General features: G+C 37.4%; 1 protein-coding gene across 9 annotated transcripts in view; it reads left to right on the top strand.

Annotated features, from left to right (window-relative positions):
- LOC106883367 (uncharacterized) overlaps positions 1-12260 on the top strand; it is a 118655-nt gene that overhangs the window by 33365 nt on the left and 73030 nt on the right. For 2 of the 9 annotated variants that reach the window (XR_016242702.1, XM_089355673.1), the window contains one exon: positions 2847-3674. The exons of the other annotated variants lie outside the window; for them this stretch is intronic. The gene's annotated coding sequence lies outside the window, so the exon portion shown is untranslated. Of the gene's footprint in view, positions 1-2846; positions 3675-12260 lie in introns of those variants that run through there. 9 annotated transcript variants of the gene reach the window in all.

Raw genomic sequence — 12260 nt, 5'->3', positions numbered from 1 at the left:
CGGTCGGCTGTTATTTGGGGAAAGTTTGGCTGCTATTTCCTGCAGGTCAAGAAGCAGACTATTTTGATTTCCTCTGTGAATGATGTCTGCATGTAGAAGTTTAGGAGCAGTATCATCTGTCTTGAAGAATATTTATGTCCAGAAAGAAGAGTTTAGGAAATATGTGTACCCTGAATCACAGATAGCAAGAGAAGAGAGAATTCGCTGATTTAGTGTGATGAGGAATTCCTGACCTAAAAAAAAAAAAAGAGTTAGAGATGATCTTGGTGGGGTGGAGGCAACTTTCTGAAAAATGCCAGGTTACACTTGTTGAAGCTCTGATGGCTGAGATATTATTATTGTATGATGTAGGTAATCAGATCTCCTGTAGATCTGGCTCTTCTTCAACTGTAAATGTTGTTCCTAGGACGGGGTAAGAGACTCACTATTGATATACTATTTTGTGCCAGGTCAGTCCTAAATGAGTTGACCTCTAATCAAAGGTGTTGGCATTTTTTCAGATAAAGTATATATCTTGGATTACCTTAGCTATTATATCCTACCTTGTTGAAGAAGGTGGGGTGTGACTTAAGAAAGATTTGTAGTAAAGATTATTTGCCAACATAACATGGCAGTCCTGGTTTAGGACGACTGTTGCTGTAATTTAGCCCCAGGAAACATTGTCTCCAGCTGGCTATATGACATGATCTGTGTCCTTATATTTTCGAACAAGGGAATCTAGAACCCCCACTCAGCTCAAAACAATATCTGTGTATCACGATTTCTGGGTTATTTCCCTTCATCAGCACAGAATAATTGTTCGGGAAATAACCTGGAAATCACGATACACAGATATTGTTTTGAGATGGGTGGGGGTGGGGGTGCTAGATTCCCTTGTTCGAAAATAGAAGGACACAAATCGTGTCATATAGCCAGCTGGAGACAATGTCTCCTGGGGCTAAATTACAGCAACATTCATCCTAAACCAGGACTGCCGTGTTTATGTTGGCAAACAATCTTTACTACAAAGTACTGTTGCTGAATATCTCGTGCTGCGAGATTTAAAAATAGTAATTTTCTAAGAAAGATTTGTTTCTAACAAGTCAAGCAACCCACTTAGAGGCCACCTTTCCTTTCAGAATGATAGGCCATGGAATGGCAGGGCATGGATACAGTCCTGTATAGTTTCATGGATATTTGAAGATTTCTGTAGATGTTGTTGGATTGGAGACCCATAAGTCAGGTATGATCCACCTATCCATTGATCCAGGTAAAACATCTGCTACCTAACTGGAGGGTATTCTGGGATTGTAACAAGGACTGATCTGTTGCATGTCCAGTGTACTGCTTCAGTGTGAATATGCTGCTTTCTCTCCATTGTCCAGTCTGTTTCGGTGCACTTGTTGTTTAGCTCTAGGCTAAGTCTATATGAACATGCTAGCTTTGACCACTCCGTATTTAAGTGTAGCTTAGATTACATTGCCCAGTGTGTCCTGTTTTAAGAGAGGAGAGATTTAGAGTAATTTGTTAACAATTTCTGTCAGATTGCATAACCATGTAAAGGTTCATAGAATGTGATGGAAGCTGCTGCATAGGAGGTAAATGAGGTGGACTTAGTCAGAGAATGCTGTCAGTCAAACAACTAGATGTGATTTGGTCTTCAGGTGCTCTGTCTGCTAGAATAAGTAGCTAAATTTCTCCTAATACTACTCTCTACTGACTTCATGAAAATATCCTGGAAAAAGTCCATCCTAAAATCATTGTCAAAAACAATTTATGGGATAGTCACTACTGTAATGTTAATCAAACATAAAAACAGTCTTTAATTTTAGGCATAACAAAGATTTCATTGAGTGTAATTTTTTCCACTGAAAAATGACCTGTTAACAGATTCCTTTCTAAAGTTCATAATACATAGTTAATAGAAGAACAATGTTATAATAGAGATGTAAGGTGAACTTATGAGTGTGTGATTTTAGTACACACATTTTCAACCTCCCTGTGAAATGTAGAGTGATGGTGTGTAGTTCAATGTTAGGCTCATGATCTTCAAGTTGTATGATTGAGCAATAGGGTGTATCCTTGAGCAAGGCACCCATCTTACATTGTTTGAGTTCACTCACCTGAAAGAGAAATACTTGGGGTAGCTGAAGGTTAATCCTGTGGAAGGCTGGCAGTTTCTTCTCTGAGAGTCTTGTACTTCCAGTTGTTTAAATGCTTCAGAAACCAACATAAACTACAACTTTGCACTGTTGACTGAGACGGACTTAAAACTTTGTGAAAAATAAATATTATTGTCAGACCATGTTTTGTTTTTTTCTCTCTCTATCAAAAAAAAAAAAAAAAAAAAATCTGGTCTGTTGTTATGCAAGTTAGAGCACACCAGATCAGTCCTGTCCAAGTTTGTGTATACTATAAATAGGTATAAACTAATATCCTGTCTGTGGTTAGGAAAAGAAGTTAGCAATTTCAGATGAAGTGATAAAAAATATTGATATGAGGCATGTTAGTCACTTTTTTTTTGTTTTGTTTTCTGAGAGAAAATAAGAATCACATGATTAAACCACAAGTGTCTGCTTTTCACAGCAAGGCTGAAATGCGTTCATACTAAAAATGTACACCTGTGAGTTTACCTTGTAGCTGTACATAATATATGATATACAGTTTTCTCTCTCTCCCTCTCTCCCTCTCTCCCTCTCTCTCTCTCCCTCTCTCTCTCTCTCTCTCTATAGGTGTTTGTTTATATTCTTGTATACATCCTTAAACAAATTGCTTTCTCATAACATTTCCTATTCTCGTGAAGAGTGAACGTGCATATTTTTTTTCTTTCAATTGTTTTTTTTCTTTTTTACTTTCTTTGATACCAGTTAATAAAAGGAATAGACACATTCTATCTGATTTGGTATTGATCACCACAGAGACAAGTGAATGGAAGACAAGCTTCACCAAACCAGACTTGGCTGACTAACAAATAAATACAGAAAACAACTTTGGCATCATTAAGTCTCCCGTGTTTGTAAATGTTTCGAAATTTCAAGTACAAAGTGATGTAGCTGTGTGTGTGTGTGTGTGCGTGTGCGTGCGTGTGTGTGTGTGCGTGCGCGTGCGCGTGTGTGATACACAAGTACAGAACACACGTGTGACCTGCTGGAAACTGTAGCCGGAGCTCTCAATTCACGCACTTGCACTCGGCAGCAAAATCGCTCTCAAAAGACACCCTACTATTGATAACATAGTCCTGTATATACTAGACTAGGAAAAAGCAAGGTGGTCATGTTTGGAATCATTGGTCTGGAGGCTGAAATTCTGAAAATTTCAAGAGACATTTTATGGTTGACTGGTTAAGTAATTTGATTTTCATTAATGAGGTCATTGGTTCAATCTCAGTATGTGGCATCAAGTGTGTTTCACTGACAAAGCTTTGGGTTGATCCAAGCTTTGTGAGTGAAACTGAATAGATGGAAACTGTATGAAAGCTTGTCTAGAGCCATGCTTCTCAAACTATCTGACGTGGCATACCAGCAGTTTTTTTTTTTTCCCAATGGGCCAAGGACTGGTAATATTTCTTAGTAATATTAGTTTATACAGGAAACAATATGTATAATCGCATCACTACTGCTTAAGTCTCTCTGAGAGATTTAGAAATGTATTATTTCTAATATATATAATGAATATAATAAAAGTCGACAATTTTTTTTTTGTCTTATATTTATTTTGTAAGCATTTTATAATGTTTCTTTCCTTTCTGGAAACTCACCACGCATTGGCAGCTGATGGCTCGCAGATGGGCACCAGTACGCGGATCACCACTTTGACTGGCACTGGTCTAGAGGATTATAACTGTAAATTAAAGGTTCAGCTTTGTTGCACTGTCATACTGATTACTTATTAAGAGAGCATATGTCTGTGGAATACTCAGTCACTTTTATTCAGTGAGGTTGTTCAGTTAATCAAACAACTGAATACTTCATCTGGTCAAACCGATGGATGACTACGGAGATTTATACAGCTGCACTTTTTTAATTTTTACTGTCACTTATACAGCATACTCAATGTAGATCTGTCTGACATATATTTCTGCTGCTTGGATATCTTACAATTGCATTTGCACCCAGTTTCATTCATCTGGTTTAGAGTCTCTTGCAGCTTGGTTCAAAGTCCAGCTATTGTTGTGGTTTGAAACGAACTAAAGGTATGTTGGTTTAACTAGCATTATATTCGGTAGAAGACTATAGTTTTGAGTGCAAAGAACGTGAGAAGAACATTTGGAAACCTGATACAATTATAAAAATGCTTATCAGATTGTTCCTATAATGACCCTAGATTTGAATTTTGAATCCTGGACATTAGATCCTAAATTAGATCAGTGTATTTCAACCACCAGCCTTAAGTGCATTACAAGTTAATGAATTTCAGAGATCTATGTGTACAATTATGGATCACTAAGTCAGATATAATTTAGAGATATAAGATGCATAGAACTTACAAGTTTAAATCTACATGCCTAAACTCCATCATCTCTTATGTACATGGTGCTTACTTAATTAAAAATCCTTTCTATGGAGATTGGAAAAAAATTGTATACTAAAATAATACCAAAAATTTAGAAATGATATATTTATTAATCTCTCAAAGAGATTTATGCAGTAGTAATACAATGAAGTAGTTGTATGCTGTCAACTTAATGTGATAGTCCCCTGGAGGAAACGATACTACTGTTGGTTAGACCTAGGAAGCTGCACCGCTTCCTGTCGGCCTTGACACATTTCCTGTGTCCTTATGTTTACAGGAGCTTGACAGGCATCTTCGACTAGCAGGTCATGCTACTCCAGACTGATGATGAGCAAATACTCAGAAACATGTCTCTGGATGTAGGTTTAGCTGGGTGGAGGTGCTTGTCTCCCCCTTGTAAACATAAGGACACAGGAAATGTATCAAGGCCGACGGGAAGCGGTGCAGTTTCCTAGGTCTAATCAACAGTAGTAGTATTCCCTTCAGGGGACTGTCACATTAAGTTGACAGCATACAACTACTTCAATACCAAAAATGTTTCCCAATCTCTTGTTTTGGTATATGTATTTATAATAGGCATTCCAGACTTGACCACTGTGTCTTATTTTTTACCTGATATTGTGAACGTTTTGTCTTTGATACACAAGGTAGAACAAGTTAGTATTCCAATGTACTATTGTATTCTAGTAAGTGACCGCTTTTCAGTATGCTTGTGGACTGACTGATTTTAATTGAACTTTTCATTCTTGTCTCCCTGTATCATTTTGTATCTTAGACAACATTATCCAATGTTGATTTGGTTGCTATTTTTAGAAGATGGAGTGACCACATAGGGGTTTCTCTTTCAGAAATGATAGACAAAAATTTATTTTGCACTAAGGACATGAATGTTCCAAATCACTTGGTGGTTGGAATGCCTGAGATGGGTGGGCCCAGGTTCAAGATATGTGAATGTAATAAAAATTTTGGTTAAAATATATTTTATGAGGATTTTGTGAAGGAAATCAAAAGAGGTAGAAACCCTTTTGTTATCTTCTCTTTTGGTTTATTTAATCAATTTATATATTTTACTACCTTCTATCTATATATTTGTTTATGGGCACCTGCTTTGTAGGTCACAACATACTTTGCAATTTAATTGTTGCTCTGGTAACTTTAATTAGTCTTTATACTGACTAATGGCTATGCTTACTGTGAAAGTAAAGAAGTATTTTCTTGTTTTCTACTATAGCAACAAACGATGTGTATTTTTAGAATTACTTTTTTATGTTCTGCTAGCCAGTATTTATTAAATAGGCAATGTGGATAGACACACACACCTAATAAAATTGGATAGATTTGTGCAGGTAGAATAGAGAAAAATACAAGTATAGCAAAAGTATAAGCTTCTGCAATGTCAGATCTACAAACTTGGTTTTAATTTCACTGTTTGTTAGCCATTTCATGTTATATCATTAATGAATTTTAGCTTTTTAAAAACTCATAAATGTTGCATTATTTTATATCTGAAACCTTAAGCTCTTGTATTTTCACCTTCTGACAAAAAAAACAAAATAACAAAAAAAAAACATTAAGAGGAAGTGGTGTGTGCCAGGGAAAAAAATAAACCAGGTAATAAAGTTCACAAAATTGTGTAATTTCATTTACCAGAAGGAGATGGGAGTTTTAAAATTTCTAGTTTTGGCCTTGTTTGAAAAGAGAAGAAAAAAGAGACACCCCACTTGAAATAATAAAACTCACATCTCCCCATGGCATAACAAACTTAAAATTTGCAAACTTTCTCTCAGGGAGAGAGATTAGTCAAGAGGAACGGTAGTTTTTAATGGCCTTATAATATTCAAGGCAGAGACTTAGTGTGAATGCTTGCAACATAGTGGGATCTGTTAAAGTGTACGAAGGATCAGGTGGTAGTGTTTAATCAGGCAACGGATTTTGGCTGCCTCCCACGTAGGTAATGAAGCAGTGACATGAGTCCTGGAAGTCATTGGGCTGGTTATTTCATTTACGTGGTTTATAAGTAACCAAGATCACAACATTCCTTACCTGAACAAGACTCCAATCCATTGCAAGGTCACTCATTTACAGCCAAGTGGATTGGAGCTACATGAAACAAAGTGCTGTGCTCAGGGATACAACTTACTGCCTGGCCTGGGAATTAAAACTATGATCTTGCAATTGTAAGTGTAATACTCTAACCACTAGGCCACCATGCATTCACCACCCAAGTACACCATGGTGGAAGCTGGACTCAGAACATAAATAACCAGAAGAAAATACCACAAGGCATTGTTGGCTTGTGATTAAATTGCTTCAGTTATTATTTTCATTGTTTTCAACCAGAGGCTGTCATGTTCAGGATTTTCCAAAGAGCCTGCCACTACTGAAGAGGTGAAGTGGCTTTAGTAGGGATGTCTGTTTGCTGGTGTCCTGTGTTATTTCTACAACTTTGTCATATGTAACTATTCTCAGCTTTACTAATGTTAATCCCTCTAAAAAAATCCAGAGTTTGGTATTTCAGTAATTTCCTCTTTCCATAGTTTATCTTTTTCCCTTGTTAAACAGAATAGATCCCACACCTTTTGGTAATCCCATAGTTTCAAAGCTTTTTTTTTTCTCTTTTTTTAAAATTAAGATAAATGAATTAATAGTTTCGTAAGGCATTGGACAACACAATGGCTGTGAGGTTAAGATGCTGGATTACAACCACCGTTCAAATGTCACTAATGTCCTTGTGTTTTTGTTTATCTCCAGGAGATCTACAGTAAAATGCATTTCTGCCATGACCATCCAACATTATTTTTAAACATTGTATTTAGGTACCACATGCTCTTGTTTTTTATTTTGGTTTTCTTTTAAAGATAGAACATAATTTGAGGGATATCTAGTTGGTATTTCTTGCAGGTTGAACATCTGTGCACAATCTGCATAGCCTGATGGTTAGGCTGTTGAACTCATGACCACAAAATCATGGTTTCGTTTCCCAGTCTGGGTGTTGTATTGTGTCCTTGAGCAAAACACTTCATTTCATGTTGCTCCAGTCTGTGAATGAGTAACCCTGCAATGGACTGGAATCCTGTTGAGGGGGAATGTTGTGATTTTGGTCACTTATAAATCATGGAAAATGGGTAACAGACTCTCCGATCCCTAAAGCTCAAGACAGTAATTTCCAGGGGTTAATGACGGTAACGATGAACACCCATGTAGAAGCTTCCACATTAGTTCAATGAATTGTCATATTGTGCCCTTTAGTGAAGTATCTAACTCTCCCTGCTCCAGTTTGGCTGAGTGAATGAAAAACAGGTTCCGTTTCTAAAAAAAAAAAACAATTCCCACCTATTGATGTAAAACAATACAAAATGTATATTTAGCTTAATTTCTTAAACAGATTAATACTGCATATCACTATAGAAGTTGTTAAAGTTGGAAGACTGTCAGTATTTGTTGACTTCCTTCCCAGCTCTTCTAATGTTTTCCTGTGCTGACACCACATAAAAGGCACTGTGCTGGCGCCATGTAAAAAGCACCTGTGCCTGTGTTGCATAAAAGGCTTCTGTGCTGGTGCCACACTGCATAAAGAGCACATGTGCCAGTGCCATGTTAAAAGCACCCAGCATACTGTAAAAGTGGTTGGCATTAGGAAGGGCATCCAGCGATAGAAGCAATGCCAAAACAGACAACTGGAATCTGATGTAGCTCCCCAGCTTAGCAGCTTTTTGTCAAAACGTCCAACTCATGTCAGCATGAAAAATGCACATCAAATGGTGATGACGATATTGAGAAATGACATGAAATTTTGTCACTATTTTTTCGATCACATCAGGTGATCAGTAATATTATTGGGCAGAGGCTTGTAGTGGACCAATGACTAGTTGACTGCATTTCTGACTGCAACAAGGGATTGTCTATCCAACTCGGTTGATGAAGTATCACTCAGGTTATTTTGGTTTGACTGCTCAAATTTTCTGTTTTCCCTTTTGTTTGGGTTTTCCTGCTGATGTTTACATTTTTCTCATGATACACAATGGCTAAAGAACTACACATGTATTCTCCTCTTCAGCAAGACACTTATTCCTACCCATCTATCATATTTTCACTTCCATCAATACTCTAAGACAAGACCCAACACAGTTGAGGGGGTCTTGACTTGCAAGTATTTGATGACCTCACTAGTGGTAGTGCCACAGGAAAAGCACCGAACATACTCCGTATAGTGGTTGGCATTAGGAAAATGATCCAGTAGTAGAAACTGTGTGGGGTGTTATACAATAATGATGATATGTGTGTGTCTGTGTGTGTGTGTGTCTAACACACACACACAAGATGCCATGCTTTAAGTTTGACCACAGTTTACTTGATTTTTTTTTTCTTCTTTTTTTTTTGTCAAGTATCCCAAAATATGGGTTTGGTCTTGTGAGCCAAGTCTATTACTGGTCTTTAATTCCTGGTTATAAGTAATATATTTCAGAGTGATATTTCAGAGTCCTATGAAAATTGACTCAGACATACACACCATTCTTCCTCCTCCTTATAATTCTGAAGCTGTGTGTAAGACCGGATATTGTACAGAGGTCATGTGCAAAGATGGAAAAGTGATCACTTGATAAGCAGATATAACCTAATACTTGTGTCACTAACCTAAGATTACTCATTCTAGCTGTGACCATCCCATCCTTTTGCAATGAATAAACTGTCATCTAATCTATGCAGAAAAGAAAATAACACTGACTTCTCATTTTAACAGATATATTTACCAAAATTACATAAGAATATCTTGAAATACTAAAGAGTAAATTTATTCAATAAAATTGCCATTGGTTTCATCCACAGCCTCCAAATGACTTTGGAATCTCCTGCAACTCTTCTGGATGGTCTCCTTGTTTAAGTTGGTGAACACTGCCATAATCCTTGCCTTCAGTTCATCTTTGGTGTTACAAGGAGTTTTGTTGGTCTCTCACTCAACTGCACTCCACATGTAATAATCAAGGGGGTTGCAGTCCGGGGAGTTAGGTGGCCATATGTTAGGGGTGATGTGGTTGCAGAAATTGTGTGACAGCCATGACTGGGTTCTTCTGGTTGTGTGGTTTGGTGCAGAGTCCTGTTGCCAGGTATAGGGTCTTCTAGCAGCCACCCTCTTGATCCAGGTCAGAACTACCTCCTCCAGGCACTTGATGTAGGTCTCTGTGTTTAGTCTGAGGCTGTGTGGGAAGATGAATGGAGGCATAATGTCACTATCACTAGTGACCACTTCTGGGACATCGTATTGGAGCTTCCAGTGCAAATGCCAAGCACTACAGCATGTTGTTTCCAAATTTCTGGCAAAGTGAATTTTGTCATGATGCTGTTTTTCTCACAAACAGTACCCAACTGACCCTACTATACTGTGTAGTCGATCAAAGCAAACAATGCACATGCACAAAATTAAAGATATTAAATGGCAACAATTTACCTATCACATCCTGTATAGTCTCAGGCTGACCAAAACCTTATGAGTGGATTTGAAAGATAGAACTGGAAGAAGCCTATCTTCTGTGTGTGTATGTGTGTGTGTGTATAGTTATATCTGTGTGTGTATATATATAATTGTGTATATATGTGTGTGTATATATATATATATATATATAATTATATGTGTGTGTGTGTGTCTTCCATCACTGCTTGACAACTGGTGTTGGTTTGTTTATTTCTCTGTAACCTAGCAGTTCAGCAAAAAAAGATTGATAGAATAAGTACTAGGCTTTACAAAATAGTTGATTTGCTTGACTAGAAATTCTTGCAGGCAGTGCACTGGTATGCTCGCAGTCCAATGACTTAACCAAGTAAAAGATAAATGGTTTATGATTTTGTCCCAAACAAGGCTTGAGGTTACTGCAGTGTAAAGGACAACAAAGAGTGAAAATAAGGGGCCAACAAATTCAACAGAAGTTGAATGACAGAAAGCTTAAAGGACTGGATACCAGAGACCAGAGGAAAATAAAGCAACAGTAACGAGTTCCAGAGAATAACATTTTAAGGAAAGAGAAACAGGTGACACGCATCAAAGGTCACTCAGGTGACACGCATCAAAGGTCACTCTGGTGCCACACATCAAAGGTCACTCTGGTGCCACACATCAGAGGTCACTCTGGTGCCACACATCAGAGGTCACTCTGGTGCCACACATCAGAGGTCACTCTGGTGCCACACATCAGAGGTCACTCTGGTGCCACACATCAGAGGTCACTCTGGTGCCACACATCAGAGGTCACTCTGGTGCCACACATCAGAGGTCACTCTGGTGACACACATCAGAGGTCACTCTGGTGACACACATCAGAGGTCACTCTGGTGACACACATCAGAGGTCACTCTGGTGACACACATCAATGGTCACTCTGGTGACACACATCAAAGGTGTCTTGATTGAGGGTACTAGACCAAAAAGCTTACCAGAGCAATGACTATGACTTTGTAAAATACTTGTTGAGTACTGGGGTGACTTTCATTGTTAGCACTTCTCTCCTCCAAAATTTGTGCTAAATTAAAAAATCCTTTAACTCTGGTGTGTAGTTTATAACCAATTCTTTCAGATTTACTTGTCCTACATTTCTCAAAGTAACATCTTGTTAATTCCTCTAAGAGTTTTGACTGTTATTAGGACTTCAGAGAATATGAAGTGTTATTTATTTATTTATTTATTTATTTTTATGAACCTGTAAATGGAGATATGAGAGCTGTCAACTGTTTTAAAACTATTTTTAATTTTCTTTCTGATTAGCATTGGATTAATTTTCTTTCTGATTAGCATTGGATTAATTATCTTTGTAATTTTGCAGAAAGGAGAGATAAGTTATTTAGAATGTCTCATATTGTTATTATCAGTTTAGTTGCATGACTGAAAACTTGGTTTTAGGATTTACTGATATCAGACCTTTAGAAATAATGGTGTCTGTAAATTGCCCCCCAGCATCAACACATCAGAAAATATAAATTTCTTGTTCATGCCAGAACATTGAAAAGTTATTAGTGAAAACTGTCAAATGTTTCAACTCAACAACAAATGTTATTTACTGTTTTACAGTTTTCTTCCTCATTAAGATTTAATTAATTATCTGTGTAAGCCTGTGGAAAAGAGAGATAACGAATTTAGTGTTCTATTTACAGATGTTTTCTGTTTGGATATTTTTTCTAGTTACTGCTTATAGCTTACTTCTAACAACAAAGATGTATGTATGCAACTCAATTAAGTAATTTTGTTATTTAACAATATAGGTCATGAGTTTTAAAGTCTTGATATTAACTTAATGCAAGGCAGCAAGCTGGTTGGACAAAATGCATAGCAGCATTTCTTTGGTCTTTACGTCCTGAGTTCAAATGACACTGGGGTCAACTTTGCTTTTCTTCCTTTTGGGGTTGATAAAGTGAGTACCAGTTTAGCACTTGGGTTGATGTAATCAACTTACCCCTTCCGAAATTTCTGGCCTTGTGCTAATATTTGAAATGAATGTTAAGTTAATGCCAGCCTTGTGTAGTTTTCTGAACCTTACGCAAGGCTTATGTAAACTTGTTTGCCTCAGTCTACTTGGTTGTCAGTGGGGCATCTGTCATTTCATAGTTGATCATCACTGCTATCCATGTTGGCTTGGGCTGGATGGTTAGACAGAATCCAGTGAGCTGCACTGAACCCCACTGTTAGATTTGGCATGGTTTCTATGGCTGCGTGCCCTTCCCAATGCCAGTTATCTTGCAGTGTGTACTGGGGCTTTTTTTTTTCATAGCACCAACATGTGTGA

This window comes from Octopus bimaculoides, chromosome 7, assembly GCF_046866305.1.
Source record: "Octopus bimaculoides isolate indiv1 chromosome 7, ASM4686630v1, whole genome shotgun sequence".
Lineage (NCBI taxonomy): Eukaryota > Metazoa > Mollusca > Cephalopoda > Octopoda > Octopodidae > Octopus > Octopus bimaculoides.
The sequence above is the reverse complement of the archived record's forward strand: the minus strand, read 5'-3'. Positions and strand labels throughout refer to the sequence as shown.